Raw genomic sequence first — 7,711 nt, 5'->3', positions numbered from 1 at the left:
AGGATTTAGTAGAGAAAATCGACGATAAAGTTTGCAACTTTTGCTCGCTGATAAAAAAAAGCCTTGCCTGTAGCGGAAGTAGCGTGACGTCACAGGAGCTAGTATTCCTCACAATTCCCCGTTGTTTACAAGGGAGCGAGAGAGATTCGGACCGAGAAAGTGACGATTACCCCATTAATTTGAGCGAGGATGAAAGATTCGTGGATGAGGAACGTTACAGTGAAGGACTTGAGAGGCAGTGATGGACGTATCTTTTTTCGCTCTGACCGTAACTTAGGTACAAGCTGGCTCATTGGATTCCACACTCTCCTTTTTCTATTGTGGATCACGGATTTGTATTTTAAACCACCTGGGATACTATATCCTCTTGAAAATGAGAGTCGAGAACGCGAAATGGACATTCAGTGCCTTTTATCTCCACGACAATACATCGGCGAAATGCTTTAGCTACGAGCTAACGTGATAGCATCGTGCTTTAACTGCATATAGAAACAAAAAAATAAACCCCTGACTGGAAGGATAGATAGAAAATCAACAATACTATTAAACCGTGGACATGTAAATACACGGTTAATGCTTTCCAGGCTGGCGAAGGTTAACAATGCTGTGCTAACGACGCCATTGAAGCTAACTTAGCAACTTAGCAACCGGACCGCACAGAGCTATGCTAAAAACATTAGCTCTCCACCTACGCCAGCCAGCCCTCATCTGCTCATCAACACCCGTGCTCACCTGCGTTCCAGCGATCGGCAGAAGGACGAAGGACTTCACCCGATGCGTTTGGCGGCCCGGAGACGTAGGAAGTCAAGGTGAGGTTGGTGGCTAGCGCGGCTAGCGCTCCAACAAAATCCTCCTGGTTGTGTTGCTGTAGTCCACTGCTAATACACCGATCCCACCTACAACTGTCTTCTTTGCAGCCTTCATTGTTCATTAAACAAATTGCAAAAGATGTCCAGAATACTGTGGAATTATGAAATGAAAACAGAGCTTTTTGTATAGGATTCTACGGGGTACCATAACTTCCGTTAAACTGACTTCGTCACACGCATACGTCATCATACCGCGACGTTTCAGCCGGATATTTCCCGGGAAATTTTAAATGTCACTTTATAAGTTAACCCGGCCGTATTGGCATGTGTTGCAATGTTAAGATTTCATCATTGATATATAAACTATCAGACTGCGTGGTCGCTAGTAGTGGCTTTCAGTAGGCCTTTAATGTCTTTGTTACTTAGAATATGTTCCCCATACTAAAGTGTTACCAAAAACATATAACTTTGTCTTGAATTTGAAAAAATACATTTTATTTTTCACTAAAGAAGGGTTCGGTGAATGCGCAAATGAAACTGGTGGGGTTCGGTACCTCCAACAAGATTAAGAACCACTGCTCTATATATATATATATATATATATATATATATATATATATATATATATATATATACATACATATTTTATTTTTATTTTAATATCTTTTGGCCAAAGGGGGCGCATTTCAATTTCTTACACACACTTGTTATTTCATATGTTGGTCAGAGGGAGAGCACTCCTTTTTGGAACCACCCTCATTTTGATAGATTTCACCACCAGGGGTGCAAATGAGACATTCTCTATTAGATGCAATGGTTTTCCATATTGGGACTATGATTTATGTCCTAACTTGTTCACCAGTCCTCATATGGAAGCTACTTTTCCTTGTTGATGTCTCAAGAAGGGTAGAAATACAAGAACACACACACACACACACACACACACACACACACACACACACACACACACACACACACACACACACACACACACACACACACACACACACACACACACACACACACACACACACACACACACACACACACACACACACACACACACACACACACACACACACACACACACACTATAAACACATACAGTAGACAGTGTCCCACTCATTTATCTCCGTCTTGGTTGTGTCACCGTCTAACTAATGCACCTTCCCTCTGTCCATATTTTATGACGTTTGCACGTCTTCATAAGTCATAAATTGACACAGAAGGGCTATAAAAAGTCACACGAGGTCCAATTCACACACAGGAAAGGTTGTTCCAGATTAAAATAGAAAAGACTTCATCCCTTTCTTCCAATCTAATTCCTCTACAAAACACCGGAATAAGAAAAATGCTTTTGACTTGTAATCACGGAGTATGTACATCAGGAGTCACCAACCTTTTTGAAAGCAAGAGCTACTTCTTGGGTAGTGATTAATGCGAAGGGCTACCAGTTTGATACACACTTCAATAAATTGCCAGAAATAGCCAATTTGCTCAATTTACCTTTAACTCTATGTTATTATTAATAATTAATGATATTTACACTTAATTGAACGGTTTAAAAGAGGAGAAAACACGAAAAAAATGACAATTAAATTTTGAAACATAGTTTATCTTCAATTTCGACTCTTTAAAATTCAAAATTCAACCGAAAAAAAGAAGAGAAAAACTAGCAAATTCGAATCTTTTTGAAAAAATAAAAAAAATAATTTATGGAACATCATTAGTAATTTTTCCTGATTAAGATTAATTTTAGAATTTTGATGACATGTTTTAAATAGGTTAAAATCCAATCTACACTTTGTTAGAATATATAACAAATTGGACCAAGCTATATTTCTAACAAAGACAAATCATTATTTCTTCTAGATTTTCCAGAACAAAATTTTTAAAAGAAATTCAAAAGACTTTGAAATAAGATTTAAATTTGATTCTACAGATTTTCTAGATTTTCCAGAATAATTTTTTTGAATTTTAATCATAATAAATTTGAAGAAATATTTCACAAATATTCTTCGTTGAAAAAACAGAAGCTAAAATGAAGAATTAAATTAAAATTTATTTATTATTCTCTACAATAAAAATAAAAAAATGTACTTGAACATTGATTTAAATTGTCAGGAAAGAAAAGGAAGGAATTTAAAAGGTAAAAAGGTATATGTGTTTAAAAATCCTAAAATCATTTTTAAGGTTGTATTTTTTCTCTAAAATTGTCTTTCTGAAAGTTATAAGAAGCAAAGTAAAAAAATTAATTTATTTATTTAAACAAGTGAAGACCAAGTCTTTCAAATATTTTCTTGAATTTTCAAATTCTATTTGAGTTTTGTCTCTCTTAGAATTAAAAATGTCGGGCAAAGCGAGACCAGCTTGCTAGTAAATAAAAAAAAATTAAAAAATAGAGGCAGCTCACTGGTAAGTGCTGCTATTTGAGCTATTTTTAGAACAGGACAGCGGGCTACTCATCTGGTCCTTACGGGCTACCTGGTGCCCGCAGGCACCGCGTTGGTGACCCCTGATGTACATTATTACCAAACACTTCTTTTTGTTATTAGTTCCAATTTGTGCTACTACTGCCTGCGACAATCTCACTTCTTTTTAAACGCGGGGAAAAAAAGGAAGAAAATCCGCACAGAGGAAGTGGCATGAGATACAACAACCAAAAATACCTTGCAAAACAACCTGGAGCTCACAGCCAGTAGCACGTCACACAGAAAGTAATGTAGTGTTCCGAGGAAATTCTATTTGGCAGGGTTTCTACCAAAAGCAAGAAAAATGAATGTTTCCTGTGTGGTTGCAGACAACCACAATGTGTGCCACAAGACAACTTTTGAATTCTTATGCATAAAGAAAAGAACTCAAGCCCTGAAGTTTCATCATAACTCATAAAGTTCATAGCTATGTTGCTGCCTAACTAAAAGACACACGGACAAACACATCCCAGCGAATACATAACCTCCTGAATGATATAAACAGAGTGAACCCTCTTGTCAGTCATCCTACTATCTTTGTTTCTGCGGGTGGGAGCGAGGCCGAGGCCGCACAAACATAGCATTAATTGGCTTTATTTTAGCAAAAAATCTTACAGTGCATTAAACATAAGTTTTTATTGCCATTTTGTCCTTATTTAAAGACCTACTGAAAGCCACTACTAGCGACCACGCAGTCTGATAGTTTATATATCAATGATGAAATCTTAACATTGCAACACATGCCAATATGGCCGGGTTAACTTATAAAGTGACATTTTAAATTTCCCGGGAAATATCCGGCTGAAACGAAGTCAGTTTAACGGAAGTTATGGTACCCCGTAGAATCCTATACAAAAAGCTCTGTTTTCATTTCATAATTCCACAGTATTCTGGACATCTTTTGCAATTTGTTTAATGAACAATGAAGGCTGCAAAGAAGACAGTTGTAGGTGGGATCGGTGTATTAGCAGCGGACTACAGCAACACAACCAGGAGGACTTTGTTGGAGAGCAGACGCGCTAGCCGCCGACCTCACCTTGACTTCCTACGTCTCCGGGCCGCCAAACGCATCGGGTGAAGTCTTTCGTCCTTCTGCCGATCGCTGGAACGCAGGTGAGCACGGGTGTTGATGAGCAGATGAGGGCTGGCTGGCGTAGGTGGAGAGCTAATGTTTTTAGCATAGCTCTTCCGATTGAAAAAGCCTTCGGAGGATGAGTATGCGCGTGACGTCAATCATTGAACCGGAAGTATTGGTACCCCATTGAATACAATACAAAAAAGCTCTGTTTTCATTTCATAATTCCACAGTATTCTGGACATCTGTGTTGGTGAATCTTTTGCAATTTGTTTAATGAACAATGGAGGCTGCAAAGAAGAACGTTGTAGGTGGGATCGGTGTATTAGCGGCTGGCTGCAGCAACACAAGGATTACTCACTTGAATAGCAGACGCGCTAGCCGATGCTAACCGGCCACCGCACGGATGATCGGGTGAAGTCCTTCGTCGCGCCGTCAATCGCTGGAACGCAGGTGAGCACGGGTGTTGATGAGCTGGGCAGATGAGGGCTGGCTGGCGTAGGTGGAGCGCTAATGTTTTTATCATAGCTCTGTGAGGTCCGGTTGCTAAGTTGCTAAGTTAGCCTTAGCGTCGTTAGCAACAGCATTGTCAAGCTTTGCCAGGCTGAGATCTATTAACAGTGTAGTTACATGTCCATGGTTTAATAGTATTGTTGATCTTCTGTCTATCCTTCCAGTCAGGGATTTATTTATTTTGTTTCTATCTGCATTTGAGAACGATGCTATCACGTTAGCTCGTAGCTATCACGTTAGCTCGTAGCTAATGCTAATGAGCTTCGTCGATGTATTGTCGTGGAGATACAAGTCACTGTTAATGTCCATTTCGGGTTCTCGACTCTCGACACTGCATTCTAGTCCGTCACTCTAACGTTCCTCATCCACAAATCTTTCATCCTCGCTCAAATTAATGGGGTAACGGTCCGAATAGCTCTAGCTGCGTTGAAAACAATAGGAAAATATGAGGGAGTGAACAACTGACAACGTCACGCTACTTCCGGTAGGGGCAAGGTTTTTTTTTTATCAGAGACCAAAAGTTGCGAACTTTATCGACGTTGTTCTCTACTAAATCCTTTCAGCAAAAATATGGCAATATCGCGAAATGATCAAGTATGACACATAGAATAGATCTGCTATCCCCGTTTAAATAAAAAAAATTCATTTCAGTAGGCCTTTAAAATAGTGAACATACAAGACAACTTGTCTTTTAGTAGTAAGTAAGCAAACAAAGGCTCCTAATTTAGTCTGCTGACATATGCAGTAACATATTGTGTCATTTTCCATTCTATTATTTTGTCAACATTATTAAGGACAAGCGGTAGAAAATGAATTATTAATCTACTCGTTCATTTACTGTTACTATCTGCTTACTTTCTCTTAACATGTTCTATCTACACTTCTGTTCAAATGTAATAATCACTTATTCTTCTCTTCTTTGATACTTTACATTAGTTTTGGATGATACCACAAATTTGGGTATCGATCCGATGCCAAGTAGTTACAGGATCATACAATGGTCATAATTTAAGTTCTCATGTGTCCAGGGACATATTTCCTCAGTTTATAAACATAATATACATTTTCAAAAAAAAAAGGACAAATATTTTGTGATGCTAAAAAATATCAATGTATCAATATCATAGTAATATCGACTAGATACGCTCCTGTACTTGGTATCATTATAGTGGATGTCAGGCGTTTGCTTACATTGTGACGCCAGTGAGCTACGGTGTGTAGTGAAGCATGTTTAGCTAGTATGATACTTGTAAGAAACATACTTTATTTGTCGCCATGGAGACAAGGATTAGTGATTTAGAGGTAGCTAAAACACTGCAGACTGCGGCTAGACGTTAGCCGCTAGCTAGCTAGCCATGTCTTAAAGCACCTCTTCTTGAGGGTGTTTCAATGTTATAACTTCACCTTTATCGTTAGTTTTTAAGCCAAAATGCGTCCGTTTTCCCTTTCCTGTCTACACACTGTGTCTGCTTGTAAGTACTCTGTGCTTGTGCGCTGCCGAACATGCCCCTCTGCTCGTAAAACCAGCAATGTCCCGACGTCATGCCAGTTAAAAAAAGAAAAGAAAAAAGAGTGTCAGAATAATTGTATCTAAGTTATCACAAAACTTTGTGTTTCAATGAGTTCCCGGCGAGAAGACAAAAGCTGTCTTTAATCCTACCAAGATTGTAAAACTCCACTGTGTAGGATAGGAAGCAACATGAAGGTGTTCTGCTTCTTTCATGTATTGTAATCAACTGAAAGATATTGTCTTGACCCGAGATCTACAAAGCGAAGAGGAAGCAGGAGCAGACTCCCGTCCAGGCACCGCTTCTTTGAACTGTTTTATTCAAAGGCGATGGCTGTTTACGACCCCCGTCCCTTAGAAACAGCCGTCGCCATGTAATCAGGGAAAGTCCAAATAAAAGAGGAGGCGTACAATCTTTTGCCAGAGCGGGCTGGGAGACTGTACAAGAGTACAGCCCAGACGTCTCTCCTCAATTGAGCCAAATTTAATTCAGTCTCTGTTTAATTCCTTGATTCTTGTCTTGTTTAATAGATGTCATGAGTGTTTGAACCTGACAGTGGGGGTGGTACTTTTTAGACACGGTATAGTACCGAATATGATTTAGTAGTATTGTGGTACTATACTAGTACTGGTATACCGTACAACCCTACAGTATACTCTTTTCTTTTTTGCTATCGTTTTCCCCAGACCTTACCTGAGCGAGCCTCGATGCCCATCAAAGTGTGCCGATCATGACATCCATGGTGACATGGGTCACATGACGCTGGCGGGCTGCAATGGTCAGGTGGACTTTCAAGCGGCGAGGCAGCTCTGCAAGTCCTACAGGGACGTGCACCACCTTTCAATTCGACACACAGAGAACACTTTGTCAGACAACGTCATTCAAATGGAGAATGTATTTGCGTTTGTATTTAAGGTGGATCACAAAGTCACATTCAGGCATTTTCAGTATGAAAATGTAAGGTTTTTCTAAATCACGGGTGTCAAACTCAAGGCCCGGGGGCCAAATCTGGCCCGCCACATTATTTGATGTGGCCCGCGAAAGCCTGGAGATAACATGCGTTAATAAAATGCTTAATCTTTTCTTACTAAATATATTTGTTCTTTCCCTTTTGACATTAAAAATCATTTACTGCATGCAATTGCATATCTTTTCAATATTTCAAAATGTAAATATTTTATCATGTATTCCAAAAATATTTGTATTAAAATAAAGATAAATACTGTACTTAAACATCTGCTTGACTTATGATTTCAAAACAAATGATCAATCAAATTGTAGACTGTAAAATTGACAATAGATTTTACAGTGATTTTTTTTTTTTTTTTACCGTAA

The 7,711-nt window shown here is 38.9% G+C and overlaps 1 protein-coding gene across 1 annotated transcript in view; it reads right to left on the bottom strand.

Annotated features, from left to right (window-relative positions):
- The window catches only part of ptprea (protein tyrosine phosphatase receptor type Ea), a 100,429-nt gene extending 93,217 nt beyond the window's left edge, over positions 1-7,212 (bottom strand). The window contains exon 1 of the mRNA XM_062055359.1: positions 7,070-7,212. The gene's annotated coding sequence lies outside the window, so the exon portion shown is untranslated. The remainder of the gene's footprint in view (positions 1-7,069) is intronic.
- Between the last annotated feature and the right edge of the window lie 499 nt (positions 7,213-7,711).

Source organism: Entelurus aequoreus, linkage group LG08 (genome assembly GCF_033978785.1).
Source record: "Entelurus aequoreus isolate RoL-2023_Sb linkage group LG08, RoL_Eaeq_v1.1, whole genome shotgun sequence".
In the NCBI taxonomy this organism is placed as follows: domain Eukaryota; kingdom Metazoa; phylum Chordata; class Actinopteri; order Syngnathiformes; family Syngnathidae; genus Entelurus; species Entelurus aequoreus.
Note: the sequence above shows the minus strand (reverse complement) of the source record. Positions and strands in the feature narration are given on the sequence as shown.